The sequence below is a fragment of the Sceloporus occidentalis genome, unplaced genomic scaffold, assembly GCF_023333645.1.
Source record: "Sceloporus occidentalis isolate IW3139 unplaced genomic scaffold, rSceOcc1.0.p SCAF_135, whole genome shotgun sequence".
NCBI lineage: Eukaryota > Metazoa > Chordata > Lepidosauria > Squamata > Phrynosomatidae > Sceloporus > Sceloporus occidentalis.
The window spans coordinates 733,583-755,714 of record NW_028317115.1 but is presented as its reverse complement, the minus strand read 5'-3'; positions in this window follow the sequence as shown (position 1 = coordinate 755,714).

The window sequence follows — 22,132 nt, the reverse complement described above, 5'->3', positions numbered from 1 at the left end:
ACGCAAAGCAGGGTGAATGAGGTGAATGAGGTGCCAGATATCGAACAAAGAAGGTAAAATGATTGTGGGTGCAGGAAGAATGGAGATTGAAAGACAGAGAGGAAGGTAGAGTAAAGTCATTACATAGGAGGAGAGGAAGAAAGGAGCATCAGACAGAAGGGTTCAGAAAACAGGTAAAAACTTGTGAGAGTGAATAAGAGATATGAGATGGAGCAAATCGGATATGCGAGAAAGCAAGGAGCAATGAGGTCAGGGCAGGAAAACGTTAAAATAATAATAATAATAATAATAATATTAATGACTTTATTTTTTAAATGGCAAACGGAAAAGAAAAAATGTCGGTGCGCTAAGCTACTCTCAGGCTCAAATAATACAAATGTGAAATACGAGGCCTACCAAACAGGTGTAAGCATGCTGCGAAAACAGTGTATTGGCTGTACAATGTATACAAAAAACAAAAACTGTCTGCGCTTTTTTTTTATTTTTATTTTTTTTTAAATGGCACCCAGATTGTTCATAGATTGTAAGCTTGCACAGACAGGGGCCTCTTCTCTGCCTGCACCAGTATGTTTCAAAATGCGTTAATGTGGTTGTCAATTTTGTATATTATCAATTCCAATGCTGATGTTTGGTTTAACAACCTTCCGGAATCTGTCGGTGCTCTATAAACAAAATGCAGTGTAAAGAAATGCAATAATTCCACAAAACCAAACCTCCAGAGAGTTCTGAATAAAATAAACAAAAATATAGTACAAATCCTATAAATCCGCCTACATTCTGCACAGGTTCATTTTAATGGACATTTAATGGATGTCCTAAATTTTAGAGTGAATAATCAATGCCTTGTGCTGCAGTACAGTGCCCTCCGTGCATTGTTCGAAGGGTTAAATCATGTCCTTTGGCTATGTTTTTTACATATGCGGTGATTAGCATTTGATTGTCACCACAATCAGATATGACATGTTTCCACCTAACTGGTATTTACTGGATGGCAAATGAATTCTGTCTGATTTTGATAATCCATGCTGTTTAAGGCTTTAGATCCCAAAATGCTTTGTGTTCTGGAACAATAGCACAGAACTGATTCTGACAGAATAAAATCCAGCAACACAGATTTTCCATGCGTTTCGTACAGAATGGCAATTCCATCTTTTCTTTTGTGATGAATGAAGTATGTCAAATTTTATGTATTTATCTTATGTTACTTGTCCTAAATGAACAAAGACACTGATTTAATATACAAGGAATGCGAGCCATCATAGAATTGGTAAAAAGCCTACATGCTTTAGAACACGCAAGGTCAGCCTTTCAATAGAGATGGAAGGTTACTGCCTCTACATTACTTAGTAACAAAGTTCCCGGAGAGATGTAAGGATAGAGGTTAGGCTAGTCAATTGGAAAGGATCACATTTCCATTTAATAATGTAACTTTTAATCGAGATAAGGCACAAGTGCCGTATATGTATGGACAGACTGAAAGATATATTTAAATGCCTCACTTTTTCTATGTTAACCGCAGTGCATACACTCCTGAGCAAAGCTTTTAGGCAGGTGTGAAAAATGATGTAATGCAGTGATGCCATAATGGTTTCAAAAACAGAGTCGGAGGGATCAAGATGGAAGGAAGGTTTGGTAATATAGAAAATAAAAAGTACAGAGTGGGTTAAAACTAGTGTAAAGGACATTGAGAATGGGGAAAAATGGGTGAACAATGAAAAAGGAGAAAGGCGTTTTAAAATAATAGATTGTGCATAAAAGATTTTTCTTTCCAACATCCTGTGATCTGTGATGTATCTTACATAGTAACATAGTAACATAGTTCATAAGGTTGAAAAAAGACCAAAGTCCATCAAGTTCAACCTATATACATATTGTGTCCCTACTGTGTTGATCCAGAGGAAGGCAAAAAACCCTTATGAAGGGTTGGCTGGATGATGTCCTAGGCTTGACCCAGGACAAAACCCGAGCCCCCCACAACTGATATCCAGAGCCACCGTTCTCTATGCCAACTTTAGAGATATTACTTCATATCCCAGAAAGAGTATGTTGAAAATGGAGGCTGTGCCGGCTAGGCACAGTGCACCGTGGTGTATATGGGCCCTTTATAAAGGAGATCTCCGATCTCCCCAACCAGCCTATGGAGCAGTGGTGCCTCAAGAGCATGACTTCCAAGTGGGGTGATCTCCCCTGGGTGATTTGCAGCATGGGATCGCCACCCTTGACCTAGGCCTTGTTGGTCTAAACCAGAATATGCTGTGATTTTGCTAATGAGACAATTCTTTTCCATGTTACCTATGACTGTGAGAGGGGAAGATTCAGATGTCTTCTGGTTTCTGTAGGTTTCCACAAATCATTGGAGAACACATCATTTATGAGTAGGCTGTGATGCTAAGATATGATGGGGATATTTTGCCGGGGCATGAGTAAGGAGTTCAAAACCTAATTACTAGGTTAAGTAATTAGTAAAAAGCTGTCTTATATTCCTGAGAGAGGAAAAAATACAGTTTATATGTTATTGTAAGGAAGGCTATTTACTGAACCGTGTAAAAGCTGCCTCAGGATGAATACAAGGTTCCGTGTCTATGATAGGAGAGGAAGATTGAAAATCTACACAAATGCCCAGTTTCTCCGCCGGGCTCTCTGAAATACAAAACTATTTCCACGAGTATTTTCTGTGTAATACACAGGGTTATTTTGACCCTTGGGTTTAACATCATTAATTCATTTTTTCCCTTGACATTTACTTTTCGATCCAAATTCTAATAATCACCCCACAATAAGTCATATTTACTTCTTCAACCCAGGGAGTAAGATCTTAAACCCAATTATTTGAATCATAACTTCTTATATGTTGGATCATTACAAAGTTAATCACATATGCTCAGCACCACTACATAAATCCCTGTATGTGATTCATAATATTTAACATAGGTCTATTTTAGGACACTTGGAGAGCTGGTCTGTTTTATACACAGGTTCAAACGAATGTCACAAATCAATATGAATGAACCTAGAACCCACTTCACTTATTATTGTCATTATTACTGTTGTTGTGTTGTGCTCAGTTTGTGCTCAGATCAGAACTATAAGTAGCTGTCTTTCTGGAACAAGATGTGTTCAACAGCTCTAAAACAGTCTAAAATATATATATATATACATATTGTAAAAAGTATATATATATATATATATATATATATATATAAATATATATATATATATCAATGCATGGCTTAGTCCGTGATATGAACTTATACGCTTTATACTATGGGCATTGATAAAGGGTATATACGTAAATACTCTTGGTTTATATTAAGTAGGCGACAGGTCCGCTATAATTCAACTAAATATTAAAGCAAATAAAACTATTTCACTTTTTAGGCTAACTTGTGGCTAATACAGAAAGTAACGCAAGCAATCACATATAGAGCTTTTCCTTGCTGTAAAAAGTTTAAATCTCGATAAGTATTTGCATTAAGAGTCTGTCTTTGGATAGTTTCATGATTTCACAGGATGTAGCGCATGCATTCGGAACGCTTTATTGTAGGCGATACTGCTATTAGAACATAGTGTTACAGATCTAATAAATGGTTAGTCTGCATATTGAATGAAAAGATAGAATACTTCAATTATTCTGATTTTTTTTTCAATAAGGAAAGAAAATTAAAGAAAATGGAAGGGGTGTTGCACAGCAGCTAAAATGATAGGTGGGTTGTCAGGTAGGTGTTAAAAGGAGAGATTAGTTTTCCTCGATGTATTTTCTCTTAGGACAAAGGAAGGTTAGGGCTGCATATGATAAGAGGACTTTGATTTTCTTAAGTGGATTGACATAGTAAAGCACATATATTATTTTCTTCTTAGTTTTGATGCTGAGTACCATCGGCTATTATTCCCAGTAGTTTAAAATAAAAAGCTCCTGGGGACTGAAGAAAATGTTATTTCATTTGAGCAAGAGCATGTATATGGAATAGCCATCTAGCATAATAAAACGCTAGAATTGTGTACTCATTTGACATAAGAATAGCTTTAAGTAGTTTCCTAATCTGTGCCATACATGAAAACATTCTATAATTACTCTTGTAAAAAAAAAAGCTCTATTTTTATCCACTAGTATAAAACCACAAACTCTAAATTTACCTTCCAATAGACAATGTGACTGTTATGTATTGACATTGCATGCCATTAAAAGAGCTCGCTGATTGTTCTTCTGGGAGACTGTAATGTTTAGGCATATCATTTTGTGTCTACAGTCCCGTTAGAAATGTTTTATTGTAGGAGTGGATATTGTACATCACAAACACACAACTAAGCAAGAGACCAGCGCAACACCTATATAAGGCATAAATATTGGGGATTCCGTCACACTATATGGCCGTATATAGCCCGCCACTACGTCAAAGGACCCCAAGTTTGCAGAGTCCTATCTAATTTTTCACGGCTATGTTGCTAACCAAGCAGCTGAATCAGTGGGACATCACTTTAACCCAAAAGAGACTCTCAAGCAATTTAATGCCTTCTCTGGGCACCATAAATGAGGCTTCTGTGTGCCATGAGGGGCTTCTCAACCCTAAAGTTTGGTCAGACCCTGGAAATATGCACAAGAAATACAGAAAGGGAATCACACCCTGAAAAAAACATACATATCCAGATTCCGGGGTGCTGCTGAAATGACCAGCAGAAAGAGTGGGAGGGATTTAAGGCACAGAGTACGCTCTGAATGGCTGCTCAGCCACCTTCTTCTTGCCTTCCTACATGTTACATGGGCTTGGGTGCCCAGTCACAGGTTGTGCAGGAGCTGGAACCCTGCTGGTCAGAGGCCTGCAGGCCCCAAGTAGCATGGAGAGCAATGGACAATAGGCAACTTAGAGGAACTTAATGCTAGTTTTTTTCCCTCTTCAGTGTTGTGTTGTATACAAAATATTACTTGCCAACAGTCCTGTCCAATGTCACGAAACATAGCTTGTACATGTGCAATGGCCCGGGCTTCAAGAAGTTGGGAGATAATGTGATGCCAACGCTTAATATGACCAGAAAGTGGCATCATGAAGGAATGTAGAGGAACCCGAAATTAAGTTTTACGTCACTTGGCAATATACTTTTTGTGTACATATCCCCTAAAATCAGTTGTGTGCCCGCTCCATATGTGTTATTAATGTCAATCTTGAATTAAGTATTTATACTACATACAGAAAAATCTAATGTCGATATTAATGTTTCCAATAGGCACGACTAGTAGGTTCCTGATAACTCAGGCTCATCTTTAGTTATGTTACAAAGAAACAATTGTTTCTGAAGTATATTAAAGAAGCAACAGGTTTGTCCAGAGCAGCCATGCGTGTCTACAAAGTGAGCACTTGGATGTCATATGGCTATCCTGGAAAAACAGACGACGAAACAAAGGAGACTCAAATACACATAAATCCTGTATATAAAATACTAATACAAGCTCTTCTTGGAGCAACCTGAGAGTTCTTAACTAAGCAAGAGAAGGCATTAAATATTATTCAAGACGTATTATGCTATAATGTTTATAGGACTGTTCTTAATATAAAGCACAGTTGGGCTTAATTAGAAAGTGATTGGCCTATCTATCACGAGCCCGCATTAGGCATCTGGATACCTACAACATTAAACTGAATGGGTAGTTACAATTAAATCATTTTTATTGAATATTTCCATGGCTTTCTATGGTTTTGTTTAGCTTATGAGATATTCTGTGTCCTTTTTAAAAAGCTAATTTGGTACTTGGAAAAACAATTTCATTGATATTTTATTGGACAGTTCATAGAGATGTTATGCTTTTTTTTTTTACAAAGCGATGTCTTTTTTATTGAATATCCTGCCTATAGACTTATTTAGTAATATTTCCATATATATTAAACAGGAGGGATTTCTGAGAGATTTCAAATTTGCTGAGAAAATAAAAATGGTTAAGTTTGATCATATAAGATAAAAGTTTAGCATGATGGCATTTGAGTCTTAATAAATGTTTCCCCTTGCTACAACAATGCATACGTGTCTCATATAAACCAATATGTCTTTTTATCAATAATTGTAACCAGTGGCGTCGCTACAGGGGGCAAGGGGGGGCAATTGCCCCCCCTAGGATATTCCTTGCCCCCCCTGTTGCCCCCCCACCGAATTTGGAGCCACCCAGGACAGTCCCGCAATGGGACTTTAAACCCTTGACTGCTAACGACGGCATGGTGCCGTCACTAGCAGTCCCAGTCAGGTGCTAACGACGGCACCATGCCGTCACTAGCACAACCCTACCTTGATGGAGGTCTGTGGACCTCCATCACCACCTACCCCGGCGATCTGCCCCTCAAACTGAAGGGCATCACCGGGACCACCCGATCCGGCCGGTGACGTCTCGCTCAATGACGCGATGACGTCACCGCGCAACTTTATTAACAACTGACAATTGTCAGTTAAAGAGGTATGGGGGCATGCTGCTTAGATGCCTGTATCTCAGACCCCCAACATATTCCGTTGGAAAGGTAATTAGCTCACCTTTCCAACGGTATATAGCTTGTAAAACAATAATAAATAAGAATAAAAAATACTAAGTTAAAAAAATAAAAATTTAAAAAAAAGTAAAAAAAAATGATTTGGGGGTCTCTAAAGGCAGATAAATGGTCAGTAATTAGGGTTGAAGCCTTGACGTGGCATTACTGCTCACATAGGAAGTTAAATTATGGCACAAAAAGTACACATTTGCAAGAACTACACCCCTTGGCGCATCAAATGAGGGGCTGCATGTGTTTCTAGTACAAACCTGGAGTGCGCAAGACACAAATGAACATGTCGCTGTGGTTAGAAAAAACATATTTTCTAGCCAAAGCGACATATTCCATCATTATTTGTGCACTCAACTTTTGTCCTAGAATACATGTAGCCCCTCATTTGAAGCTCCAAGGGGCGTAGTTTCTTAAAATGGATGCATTGTCTGAATGAGAGAGAGCATGAGTTAATATGTGGATGAATTGTCTGAATGAGGGAGAGCATGAGTTAATGTGATTGTGTGTATCATAGATGTATAATTGTGGAAGGGCAAAGATGGCACTAGCAGGATGTTTGAGCCTTGGGGACCAAGATGGCACAGGCAGGGTGTATATGGGACAAAGATGGCAAATCTTATGTGTGTTATCTGGGTGCTGGCCAGGTTCTATGTGGGCAGCGTGGTTGGGGTGTGCAACCTGTGATCTATGCCTGTAATTTAGGGGGTTTTAAATATACTTTTAATGCTGTGTTTTTATGTGAATTCCAATTGCTCTACACCTGCAAAGCTGGGTTTCTGTGTTATTCTGTAGATCCATATCTGCTATGCTGTTTCCATACATTATTTATGTGTACCTGCAAATACAGGGTTTGTATGTCTTGTTCAGTTGATTAATACCTGCAATGCTGCTTCCATGTATTTATTTGATCTATACCTGCGATGCTACATTTCATATATTATTATTGTATACCTGCAAATACAGGATTTGTATGTCTGATTCTGTTTATTTGATATATACCTTCAGTGCTGAGATCACAAGTGAATTTCAATTGATCTATACATGCAAAGCTGGGTTTGTGTGTTAATGTGTTGATCTATACCTGCTATCGGGAGCAGGGTCAAATATTTATATATATATTTATATATATATCGGCAGCAGGGACTAATATTAATATATATATTGGCAACTGGGGCTAATATTAATATATATGGGCAGCAGGGGCTAATATATATATATATGTTTTTTCAGTAGTATGATTAAATGGTGGAAATTATTAATGCCCCCCCAGTTTGACTGTGGTATCTTGTGTGCCCCCCCTATATATTGTTTCTAGAGTCGCCACTGATTGTAACCCTAGATATGTTATGTAAATTAACAAAAAGTTGAGCGTTTTATGGACACAGTCGGTTCTTGTACAGTTGGAGGGCAGCTTCTACAAAGAAGAGCCAAGAGAAGCCATCAGGTGGAAGAGCCAAGAGAAGCCGTTAGGTGGATGTCAGCACTAGCAGGCAACTCAATGGGCTTTTTTGTTTAGGGAATACCTTTTTAAGAGTGAAATTGAAGTTTAGTGGCCCTTTAAATCAAAGTGAATTTTGCAATGGCAAAGCGGTGGCATGAGACATCTATTGCTCTGAGATATAAACCTCTTGACTGTGCTTTGAGTATCTATGTACATATGCGTATGCGTGTAGGCTCTGCTTTCCCTCGCCTGTCCATGTTTCCCTGGTGTAAATACATGTAATATTACTACAACTCACTCTGTAGTGGATAAGCCCCATTGCTTGACAACCTCTTAGTTTCCCTCACCCTCATAACTCCTGTTTCTCCTTATTTTCTATCCTTTGTCTTTCAATGAAACGGTATTTCCAGTTTTTAGCTATCCTTGTAAAAATTCCAAGATGGCAGCATGCAACAGCTATACATCAAACTCTAGATAAAACTTTCATTTCGCCATTTTGTGAATTTAAGCCCAAAGACTTGGTCTGGGTATTACCTATAGGACAGACTTTACATTATATTTTCTCAACATACGTCTGCAATATGTATTTTGATGTCTGCTAAAGACCAGCTTTAGTCCTCAAGAGTCCTTTAAGGTCCTATTTACAAAACAGCAGTTGACAACAAAGTAGAAGATAGCATTGTCTCAAATAATGGCTTTAATACCAAGCAGGCCTATAAGGTCTGGGTTGACAGTCGTAAGGTGGGAGATTTCTTAAACCTCTCCTCTCTGATTTGGCTATGCTTAATACAGGACCAGATTTAGGACCACAGGACTTCTGTGGAAGATTTCAAATCCCTGATATCCCTTTGGATTATGAAGGGCAAGCCCCGGTCAGCTTCTTCTGCAGGAAAGATTGATAATCACTGAGGCCTGTCCTTCATAATCCAAAGTGATATCAGGGAGTTGAAATGTTTCACTCTCCTACAAACTCCCTCTTTAGTAAATGGACCCCTTTGGCAGGCTGTAGTAGGCATGTTCTTCCATTCCTCCTCAAAGCGCTATGCACAGAAGACAAAGTCACCCTGTCTTCACGAGGCACAAGTGAGAAGAGCAATAGTTTTAAGCGACCAGCTACACAAACATACTGTAGATACAGAAAGCAGGCATGTACACTCTTAAACATTGTCTGCCTGCCATGAAGAAACATTTGCCCTTATGCTTCGATACTTTGGAGGAATCAAACAGACGTTATCTAATAGCACTCTTTTGGGGCAAACCGGTGGCAGTTTAAGCGGTGAAAGTGCCTACGGAAACAGCACACTGTGCATTATCGTCTAAAATGATTACACCCATTAATTTGATATTTTTAATCAGGGTATCTGCAGAGAAGGACACGTCCCAGCAGAAGACATTTTGCCCTTCATACTAGATTAGTCTAAATGGGTATTGCACACCATAACTAACAGCCTCTGTTAAGCAATTGTGAAAAGTTGAAGATAGCTACTGTAGTAAAGAGAAGACGTATAACTGTGGTTTAAAAAATGCTCGTCTGCAGCACAGGGTTGTGAATGGTTTTACATACTGCAGTACAGACCTAGTTTATGATTGCTGCTTTCTCTCATTTAAAAGCCGTCTTATCACTGAGTCTCATCTAAATACAGACATTAAAAGATATCTCTGCTCTTCCTTTATCTTGAAATTTAAAAAGTAATGTACAATAGGAGCTGTTTTTATGCCTTTTTCCAATTAAAAAGCATTTTTTTCTTTGCGTCTCATCTTGTTTTATTTTTTTTTTATTTTCGTTAGATACCATCGTGCTATAAGTTTTATTGTTCCTGAAACGCTTGTTTTGATTTAAATAACACACGCTTTCTCTTTCTTACATCTCTTTATGGTAGAAACACAGATTATGATTAAACAATGGTTTCAATACCAATGATCTCAGATGCCTTATTTGGTTATCCAAATGTGTAGATTTTATGGCACGATGAATAACAAATAGATGGGAACACATCTGGAATGATTTTAATAGACTTTAGAGACATTACAGCTGGCACAAAACTAATACTTTTACACTGATATAAATTGTTACCGTTTACAGTATATGTTACTATAATATAGCGAGATGTCATAAGGGCCGTGTGTGGGCGCCGAAGCTTATTTTTGGGTTTCTTTGAAAGTTGTCACTTTGGCCACATTGAGATTGCAATAAGGTTATATACCAGATTGTAAACCCCTTAATATCTCAGTTACAGCTGCAGCAATGAGCATTGGGACTATTATGACATTTGCTGGTTGCACCAATGCTTGGTGGTCAATTAAAGTCTTGAGAACGTTACGCTAGGTGCATCAGTGGTTATAAGAATGTTTAACTTTTATGGTCTCAGTGCCTTGTTCTAGTTCATGTCTCTTGGTAGCTAAACGCTGGTATGTAGAAGTACATGAAAGTTATTTCTAGGTAATGTTGGCAAATCTCTTTCCGTGTCCATTATTTACCCACCAGCTGTTATCAGAGGACAACTGAGGGTTCTTCTGATAGTGGATGGCGGTGAAAATCTTTGAGCAACCTGTCATATTTTAATAAAGACATAGGAGTCCAGTCCATAAACGTGTTGGTCTTTTAAGCATGTTCACACACATGTTTTGATTATTACTCCCCACAGTCCCCATTTATTTTATCTCAACTTGGTGAAGGCTTTTGAAGCAAGAAGGAGAATAGACTTGGTCTCATCTCCCTTCAACAATGGACTATATAGGAATTGCCACACAAGGTACATCTGTTAGATCAACAGAGTTACTAAATGTATGTGTTGAAATAAACAATAGTGTGGTTTTTTTTTATGTCAATTCAATGAGATAAACATTTCAGAGATGATGGGACTATTGAACAGAATCGGCAGGGTATTTTTTTTTTTAACTAGAGTTTCCATTCTAACTTTTTATTGCCCACTAAATCTAATTGTTGTTTACGTCCTTGGTGAAACGCACCTAAAAGATCAGAGCCGTGGATCTGCAGAGAGAGCAAATTTTCAGACCACCTTGTAAATGTGGAAAATAATGGCGCTATCTGCACCATAATTGTCAAGCTAGGTCAGATAATATTTATTTGTAGATATAATAGAATGTCTGGATATACCTGGAACAAACCTGTAAACAAGATTGATATCTCAGTGTACTCTATCATTCTCTGCAATATCTCTATATAGAAGTCAAAAGTTGTCTCTACTCTCAGTACACCTAATAACCCCTTTACCACCTAGACAGGTTACACACTGACATGAATTCCTTTGCAAGTATTCTTATTAGTACTGCTTATTTTTACACAATATATATCAATAGATAGATAGATAGATAGATAGATAGATAGATAGATAGATAGATAGATAGATTCCGCTTCTTTTTGTTATTTTTTTTCCATTTTCTTATTGTGATCATACTAAGGTTCTTCAAATGATACCTTCCCTGGCCATACACTGCTTTGTTTGCGTATCATTAATCAGCCATCAACAAATTTTAGGTCGCTTGCTCTCCGATATAGATTCATTATATAGAATAGCTAAGCCTTATATGCGGGTTGACAACTGGGTTCCTCTGATCTGAAGATTTTGCAACACTACCAATCAATTTTTGTGTTTTACTTTTCACTTCACATATAGACCCTATGATGGATAGTGTAGAAGTAGCAGTTCTGCAACAATTATACCATACATTGATCTGTTCTCTGCAACTTCTATGACACCTCCTTTTGGATTTCCTGATAAGAATTCTATTTCTATTTGAAGGTAGTTTTTTTTTAATAAGTATAATAAGTAAACTATATAGACTTTTTTTAGTGTTAAGGAACCTCTCATTTTGCCTCCAGTGGGGCACCCAAATATTTGCTCACTCAGCAGTAAAATTCTTTGGTCTTAGTCAACTGTGCCTAGGGCAGCAGATCCTGGGGCATGTGAGGTTGTTGGGAATGAGACAAGAAGGGTCTACCTATAAATAATTTAATCTATATCTTATGTGGTTTTGGAGCAATCGGAAGTTCATAGCTCAATTCTTTGGAAGTCCGCAGTCTAATTGCGTCGTCCCCGCTATCGTGTACTTGCCGGTTCACTGCCCGGTGATCATACTGTATTTCTGGCAGCCACGGCAGCAAAGGGGTTAAATGACTTAAGGGTCAACATCTAAACTCTAGGTAAAGCTACTTGCTGAACTACTAATTAAATATCTGTTTATTCACGGAAGTTTAGCCCAGTCATGTGTACGACGCCAAGAACCATCTTCAAGCACAATGATTTGCATGCCGAAGGTTTACTAAGTCCATACAAAACTGTGTTTTATTATCACTGTTTAAATACATTTAAAACGTACAGGCTTTGTATTCATGTGTGTTGTTTTTGTCACACTTTTCAACAGTTGTATGTTATCCTATTGAAGTTGCACATAAATGTTTAAGGATACAGTACATATGTTCCAAAGTATTACAGTATGATATATGTAGTACTATCCGGCTCACGTGCCTCTCAATATAATCAACGGCCAAAGAGGGTCACTTTTAATTAGCCGTTGTGGTTACCGGTATGGCTGAAGGGCAGGGCCAACAAATACTTTTTATGTGACTTTATGTTATAACAAAGTAAGGCATTTCGAAGAAGAAAAATGAATTTTATTTTTACATGATATTTATAAATGATGGTGACGTTTAAGGCTGATACCCACCAAAACTTCTAGTCTTCATGAAAAGAGGAGACATTAGGGGAGGAAAGCGTAACATACAACCCCACATTTCAGGTGTCCAAATCAAGACACCATTGTTGGGGGGAGAGCAGGGTCAAGTTGGGACTGCCCCATGAGAAAGTAGGACTGTTGGGAGGCATGGTATACCAGTATAAATTGGGACTGTCCCTTGAAAATCCGGAGTATTGGGAGGCATGTTATACCTGTATATCTGAGTGATTAATATACTAGAAATCGGTCCTTTATCTGCTATTCCTTCTTTAACTTATCATGCGCAGTATTGTCATATTTCGTTCATTGTGCTGCTGTAGACATGACTCATTATGAATGATTCGCATAAATATTTGTTTACATTTCTGGGCATTGAAAAGTGGATCAATTCTAAATAATCTAGAACAAAACAAGCAAAATAGTATAATTTAGAAATGTAAGAAACCTCCAAAATCAGTATTTATTGTGGCAGACGATGTGGATGATCTCATTCTCTTCAAATGAATAGAGGTATAGAAAAGAGAATCTGGCAACGTTTGCTTTCGGAAACCAAAATGCGCCATTATTGTCTTCAGGAACGATATTCTTACGGACGAAGAAAACTGCCGACACTTTAGAATCAAGAGTTTAAACAGAAATAATACAAATCAACGAATTTAAAGACAAAGCCGCCGTATTAGAACAATTGTGACTTGAATCCAGTTAGATTCCTGGGATATTGGCTGGGTCTAAAAAAGTTTCAGGAAAATTGGGGTTCTAGGTCATAGCCTGGATAAGGGTTGTGTGAGTTGTAGATCAACAATTGCATTTTAAAATATGTAAATGTCTTCTTGATCAGATAGTTCACCCCCATGCTAATAATGCATTTCAATACCTGAGAAAACCTCGGCACTATGGCCGCATTTGAGTACAATTCCCATCATCCACAAAGCTATGGCATACAAACGGCTGGAATGCATTACCGCTGGCACTCAAAGTGTCAATGAGCTAAGAGGGGAACGTGAAATAGAATTTCCATATAAATCCAATAGGTATTCTAGCAAAAAAACCCCACAGATCAATGGCATATTCCTAAACCTCATGTCGTATTTTCTGGCAAGGTGCTTTCGCTTCCTCGTAACGCCACAAGGGCAGAAAATATATAAATATTCACAATCCTTGAACTGCCTTAGTATATTGTCTCTATAGAGTAGCAGACTCCTAATCTGTCATTTTAAAGGCCATACATACTGCAAGGTGGCATTTTGACCAGTGTAGACCTGCTGCGCATGTTTTCCATTAAAGTCTCCTTTAGAGTGGACAATTATTCAAGCCGTGGCATTGTTAAAGTACAAAAGCATCATAAAGCTTTGAACTTACCGTTACTCTATTGTGATGTGCTCACTAATAGTGTGGTTGAAAGCCTTGTGGACAATTCCAGATCGTCATACAGAGAAGTGTTTACATTATTTGTTTGTGTTTTAATTAACAATGTTTACTAAGACCGTGTTTTAACAGTGTTGGATTTCAAGAATATCGAGTGAGTAGAATAACCAGCCTTTGTGTCTTCAAAAGGGTAAACTGTCTGCAACCAAATGGTCACTTTCAAATACCAGCCTTGTATTTCGCGTAACCAGCTTAATCTTGAAGGTGATGGGGGTTTAGATGGCGTCGTCCATTGGAAGAACGTTAAAATTACCACCAGACCTCTCTTTCCACTTCAAGGTCATGTCTCTTGACAACACCCCAGGAAGAAGGCATATTGTTTTGAAATGGGAGTCAATATGGGGGTCTGAGCATTCCTGAAATGTCGACCTCCAAGGCTCTTTGCCTTCTTCATAGCAGAATGGTCATGGTTCCGTGTTATGACTAAACTATTTATATCAGAGAGTTAATATGATAAGACTAAACATGGTCACGGAGGATATTTATAGCTTCATAGGTAAAATATATATATATAGCGATATTTTGTTTATCACCATTTCTGTTTAGCTGAAGAACAGTTGTCAGAAGTTAAAATTATCCCGATAGCAAGGAATTGCGTTTTTACTACTTCTGAGGGGCTCTGCATTATCATCTGAAGTGCACATTGGCTTTTAGAAGAAACATTGATGGGAAGCGTTTGCCTGCTATGTTTTCTCATGTATTATAGGCTTGCTATATTGGCCAATCAAAGAGGATACCAATTAATTCTATCTTAAATGGTAGTGATACGCTTATTTTCCATCCGTGTATGAATTTCTGTCTGTGTATACATGTAAGATTCATTGCATTCATGTCTGATATGGACGTATACAGTATGTACCTTCCTATGTTAGTCTATTCTACCTAAAAACAGAAAGTCTATCTAAGTGAAAAATGTTTTGACCACAATTAAGTTAGCCAATTAACTTTCCATTATAGCCAGAGGCATAACTAGAAACCACGGGGCCCTGGCGCGAAAGAAGCCCTGGGGCCCCCCAACTTCAACAGCTAGTCTGTGCCACCATTGCCCCCAAACAACTTGTCTGTTCCTTCTTTGACATTTGCTCCCCCTTCCAACACACAACAAATGTAAACGCATTTATACAAGTTACACACACTTGACTCATACTCACTAACACACACTCCATTTGACCCCACTTACACATCTCTGCTCACAAACACACACACAAGTACACATCCATGCTCACACACAAGTACACATGCATGCTCACACACGCACAAGTACACATCCATGCTCACATACAAGTACACATGCATGCTCACACACACACAAGTACACATGCATGCTCACACACAAGTACACATCCATGCTCACACACACACAAGTCGGTGCGGTCTAGGTCGGAAGGACCCTTTCTAAACAGTTTTGAGTCAGTATGAGGAGACAGGAACAAGGGGTCGCAGGGGTCGTACCGGGCCACCTAGATGGCTTTGTCAGTGATCTAAATGATATCAGTCTCCCAAGCAGGCATGCTTATGGCTTTTCTATAAATGTACTGGCTTCTCATCTGCACTTCTTTTAAACATTGGCAGCATGGGACTGATGGATCTAAAGGTTCCTGCTTTCAAAATGCGTTAATGTGTGTACAAGATTAGATAAATATTCGTATGTTTAGCAAATAAACCTTAACAGATCTGCTATTCTATTATTTGTTTCTGATTGTTTAATCACGTCAAAACCACACAGGAGATTTTTAGAGGCTTTTCCCATTTCTATGGCTACGACCTATTAGTGTCTGCTTTGGTGTCACGTGACAATTAATGGTACCTGGCAATAATTATGAATGAGACAAACTTTTACATGATTAAAGTTCTGTGATCTGTTAGGGGATTCGACCGTACTAGGAATGCTGTTTCTAATGCAGAATTTAGTTACAACGGGGTTACATTTTGTAAATTTAGAGTACCCAGAACAGCACCTTTAATATGTTTGCTTTACTGAGAATTGCTACCAAGTTATTCACATGATAGATGCCTCTTGGTCCGTGTGATCATGTGCTCCCAATGAATTTTCCCTTATGACCAGGTTATTCATGAACTCCACGACATTGGTTTATGACATTGCATGTATGCCTGCTAATCAGACTAGGGTGTCAGGTCCACAAGCATGCGGTTTCTTATAGAATTACTATAGTCGTAATAATGATTGCTACAATAGCTGGGTACTAACATAAAGTTTACTATAGTTAAGCAGATTTCGGAGGCAATACCCCCCCCCCTCCCCACACACACTCACACACACACTCACACACACACTCAAACCTGCCCAGAGTATTCATCCCCGCCGTTAATGTGCAATCCGATGTTACATAATGAAAACAATTAGTTACGGACAGATTTTCCCTGCCAAACTCAGGCTCTTCCCTGATATTGTATCTCCGGCGTTACAGCCTTGGTTGGTCAAGTTTGCAAAGCAAATGTTATGCCAAGGTTATGCCAGTTCTGTAGGGTGGCTACTGGCACCGATATATGACTGCATAGTTCACATCTATAGGATCTGGTCTTTACCAACAACATCATTAACAACAGCTTTTCTAACTTGTTAAAACCCCCGCTAGACTTTTATATTGTTTTGTCATTTGGTTGTAAGGAACTTGTGTATAATAATTGTTGCAAAAAGTCGAATTAGTTATAATTTTAGCTTTTATTTCACGTGAGTACTCACCCATTCCTTGCTTTTCGAGAAGCATTCTCATGACCTGGAATCCTCATATGTATCACATGTGGCGTAAATATTTATAATGCAAATGGAGTCCAACATCCTTATGCAAGCCACATATTGTTGCAAAAATATCAAATGCATCATTATTTGCAACAATACTCTGACCTCATGCAATGCGCTTCTGACTTTGGCTATGCAAGCGCTGCCCTAAAGTGTCCAAAGCCCATTTAAGAAAGGCGACACTCACCTGTAGTGAACAGTGAGATTACTTCTTATTACTCCCACTGGGAAAAGTAGGGACTAAGGAACACCCATGCAAAATCCATACCCTATGTCCCTGCCCACGTAAGCAGATAGGTGGACAGATTGCAAAAAAACAGGACTGTCTCGTTAAAACCTTGGAAAGTAAGAACAAACCTACTTAGCAAAGATGGCTAGGTACCCTACTGACAGTAAGAATATATCACATACAGAGAAAAATAGGAGGCATTCCCCTTCAACCCCTTTAGTGGGTTTTGGGGTTTTTGCGGTTTTTACTATATGTTGGTTTAATCAAGATATTCTCCTTTTTCATGTTTGATTTACCCACACCGATTATACGTCCTTTGTTTCAGGACAAGTTTTAAAACTTTAGGATCAAGCAAAACAACAATTATGAGTGCTAGTACATATACTAAAGTAAAAGCTAGTCCATAAAAAATATATACTACAGTAAAAAGCACCATTTTTAGCAATTTCGCAGGAGGTGCCACTGCTGAACAATGGCCCAATTAACGTTCATCAACATCTCATGATTACAGGGATACCCCACAAATATATTTTATATGTTCTAGAGGGCCAGGTCAATCATATTACCCTATAGTGTATTACTTTAATACTAATGGCTTAACGTGTTTTGAGGTAGTTTTTTAAAATACATTTTACTTGTAGTGCTAGGACAACAAGACGGGTTTTTTCATTTTTTGGAAGAGGGAGACAGTTTGTTTCTCGCTTTCTTCCCACTGATCTCCCCTGCACTGGTGTCACTGTGATCAGCAAGCATGGTTCCATAGTTTTGTATTGGTGATCGCATTGTGTGTGTGATCAGCCAGCAGGGGAGCAATTAGAGATTCCAGTATTGTCTGGACAGAACCTCCTCGTTCTCTTTTCACCTTCCAGAGGTTATCAGCATTGACACCTAGCACAAGGGCATGCCTGATCGGACGATTGGGCAGTCATGCTATAACGGCTTACGACGCTCACACTGCGCGCCATTACATTCGATCTGCCAGCAGGAGCCAGTGATATCGTTGGGCAGCATGATCTCCTGTGCAGCAGTCATGAGATGACCCTGCCTCTGCAAAAAAGGCATGGCATACTGGTATGCTATAAGAGCTTGCCTGACCTTAAAGGGACGTCTGTAGGTTAACAAACGGGCTAATATTACTTAGGCAACTGTGTTCTAAGCATTTTTTTCACATACATGAAAATCCATCAATTTTTAGCTTGTTATAAACTTGGTCATGAACTTGTTTTGCTTGCTACTTTCATCATTCTGCGCATGTAAAGTTGGAGTGCAGCTAAGTTTTTAAATCCATTTTCAAACAAAATGAAAACTGCTAACAAAGTGCTTTTGAAATTTTTTTTGGAGCTCAAGCACAAATCTTCAGAATTTCTTCATAAACAAAGATTCATGAGAAATGGAAACAGCTGGAGTTATACCTCCAAACATCCCTTGGGGATGCTTCACAGTCATCTTTATTTCGTATGCAGTTTTAGCTTAATAAATTGCTAAAAATACAATGATGAAATACTATTTTTTTTATTTGAAACTACTCACAGGATTTGCTGAAATGGTGCTTTACGCTGTGAAGTAATATGCTGATGCTATGCAGGGATATCCTCAAAAAAAAGACGGTGGGGGGGGGCATAATCTCTATTTGCAAACCAAAATACCATAAGAAGGCACCTGTAACTTAACAACAAATTTGAGTTAATTATTCTACATAAAAGAAAAAAAATGTATATTACATGAAAAATAAATTTATGGGCGAGAAGCAGTTAAAATATTATTAATAATGAATTTCCGTCAAACGGCCTTTTATCGTTGTGGCACGCATGGCACATCCAGATACTTGCTTTACCCGTTAGTAAAAGTGACCTAATCATGAGGCCCAATCATTACTGTGGTAGAATATTAATGGGTCTAAGGAGGGTCAACATGATTTTTTTTATTTTTATTCATATTTTATTTATTTATTGTGGCCGCAGGCCTCATCTTAATTTAATTGAGCCTTTTCCCACTGTGAAACGCTATTTTTTTCCTAAACACGCTAGCTGTAAAGCAGATCAAAATGATAATACTAAATAAAAATTAGCAATCATCATGAAATGGGGTGCTAGGCACAAAACATGTCCAAGGCACATATGCATAATGCAAATGTATATACCGTTTGTATATACCGTATAAGACGACCCTGATTATAAGACGACCCCCCAAAATCTAAATATTAATTTAGGAAAAAAACAAAAAGCCTGAATATAAGACTACCCTATAGGAAAAAAAGTTTTACCAGTAAATATTAATTCATGTAAACAATTTTTTCATATTTAATAAAAGCTATGATTGAGAAAAATATATATTTTTTTATTTGCCAACCTGCCCCCCCAGTTATGCACATCTGCCCCCAGGGTTGCCACTCTGCCTCCAGAAATGTCTTATACCCTCCTATATGCCACTCTGCCCCATGATATGCCTTTTAACCCCCTATATGCCAGAGTGGTTAAAAGGCATTTCTGGAGGTATATATATATATATATATATATATATATATATATATAACTGCTAACAGCAATCACACTCCTATCAAGCCAAGGCAGCCAGTACATGCTGGAACCCTGGGATGATAGGAGTGTGAGTACAGCCTCCCTCTGCCATGCTACCACCACCACCCCCCTTACACATCCATGCTATCACACACACACACACACACACTCATTCACAAACATTTAAATACTCATTCATTCAAAAACCCTCCCCCACCCCCTTACCTGAACTGCAGATCTCTCACTCGAAGACTTCTGCAGGGGCTCGGCTGTGAGAGCAACTTCTCTGGCCCCGCCCCCAGAGGAAGGAGGGGGGAGGCAGAGTTATGTGACACTCTACTAGCTTCCTGTTCTCCTGCTGCTAGTAGAAGAGACGCTGCTCGCGACCAAAGCACCGGTAAGCAGCCTGGCCCCAGGGGACATTTTTTGAGGTCTGATTAGAAGACGACCTCGATTATAAGACGAGGGGTATTTTTCAGAGCATTTGCTCTGAAAAAAACCTCGTCTTATAATCGAGCAAATACGGTATATATATATATATATATATATATATATATATATATATATATATATATAGGTACACATATAATTTAAAGGGAACTGGTCACATGCATTGCTTTTAGCATGACTTAATTAATTTAGTATAACTATGTTTGGCTTGTACGTTTTTTTGTTTTTCAGTCAGTTTATGGTTTTTGGCGATTACTAGTTATTTATTTATGTAATGGCGACATATTCCACAGCGCTGTACACTGGGTAAACCTAACAATTGGTGCATCATATAACAACTTGTACTTACAGAAACAAAGGATGAGGAAGGCCCTGCTCAAACAATCTTACAATATAGGAATATTTAATTTCACAATTTACTCCAATGCCAATGAGATGAGATGATGGACATTGGAATGAGATCATGGAAAACCACATTTTTTTTCTTTGAGCATAAAATACAGTGCTATATATATACAGTAGCTCGTCATTAAAGAGAACTTGGTATTTTGCTCCAATAAACTTCCTTTATCTGCAGACCTGGAGGCCGCCATTGTTGTCAGTCATGTGATATTTTGTGTGGCTTTCCCTGCTCAAGCACCACACTGAGCTGATGCTTTATGGCAATGCTAATGAAATCCTGATTATCCAAAGAAATAATTACTCGTCAGGCTAGGTGATTAAGACTGAGTCATTTTGAAGTAGTCAGGGTGTGTGTCTAGTAGTTTGGGCTAAGATAATAGATAAAAAGATAAAAAGAACTGCTTTAAAAGAAAAAACAGCACAATATCCTTGGAAATGTGTTTCTAATGCCATATGTAATATAGTTTATAAAAAAGGATGCTCTCATGGTAATATACATAAGACAGGCTTCTAATACGTATAATTGCTCATTTTATGTGAGAAAAGTTCAGCCTGACGGATACTATATTTTTGAACTCAGAATCTATTTAACTGCATTCAACTTACACAAATTAATGCTTCTAATCAGGATCATCTGTAGGCACCGAGAGGGTAACATGTATGATTAGCGGAATTAACCTTAATAAATTGTTTGCAGTCTATAATTATGTTGAAAAGAGCAACATGGCAGAAATTCATATAAATATGAAACAGAGAAGATCGACTTGTCCTAGCCGCTGTGTACTCATAATTTAAGCAATGGAGAACTTGCCAATTGGTTTATTTAAAGTCTCACAAACTCCAGTGTCTACTTTTAGGGAATTAGCAAGAAGATCATGTCTCATAGTCATTTAAAGAGAATAAAAGACCTTGTGTCATTGACAACTGCCGATTACGTAAATAAGATAGCATCCCGTACGTATTATTTTCATTGTTGGTCAAATACAGGTGGACATCATGCTGAGAAGTGCTGAAAATTACACGCATTTATTCTCAAACTGAGAGCGTTAACTCAAACATTTTTTATAAGAATACTATAAGTATTTTTGTCCCATTTAATCCCTATTTTTAAGTATAGTGTAAATTATTATTGTTATTATCTTTTATTTAGATGGCGGCAACAAGCTACACCGCGCTGCGTACAATACACATATCCAAGGGTTATGACAAACCAATACATTAGGTAAAGAGGGCCCTAAATGCAGAACAACATCCAGAGTAGCGTAACAAAAAATACAATTCTGACTTCTAACATATGTTAATTCATAGAACAAAATTGCATTTTACATTTGTTATTCTATATGTAGCAATATTCTGGTTCCAGGAAGGTGGTTATGAATGAGATGTTAGATGAAAAAAAAGGCAGTAGGTGACAAAAAATGTTGACTTTTCAATCAATTATATATATATTTTAGAGTGATGAGTAGTAATGATATGACTTGTTGGGTACTGTGCCAGTTGGTTTCAGGTTAAACGCTATCAATTGGTATTGAATATTTTGAAAATAAAAATGTAATATAATTATAGTGACAACGTGTTCGGTGGTCACGTCATGTTGACAGCAGAGATCCATTTAGGGGCTTGGGTGGCATTTGCTGCGGCTGAAGGACATCTTTGTCTTTCCTTGCCACCAAGCTAGAGATTCATGCATAC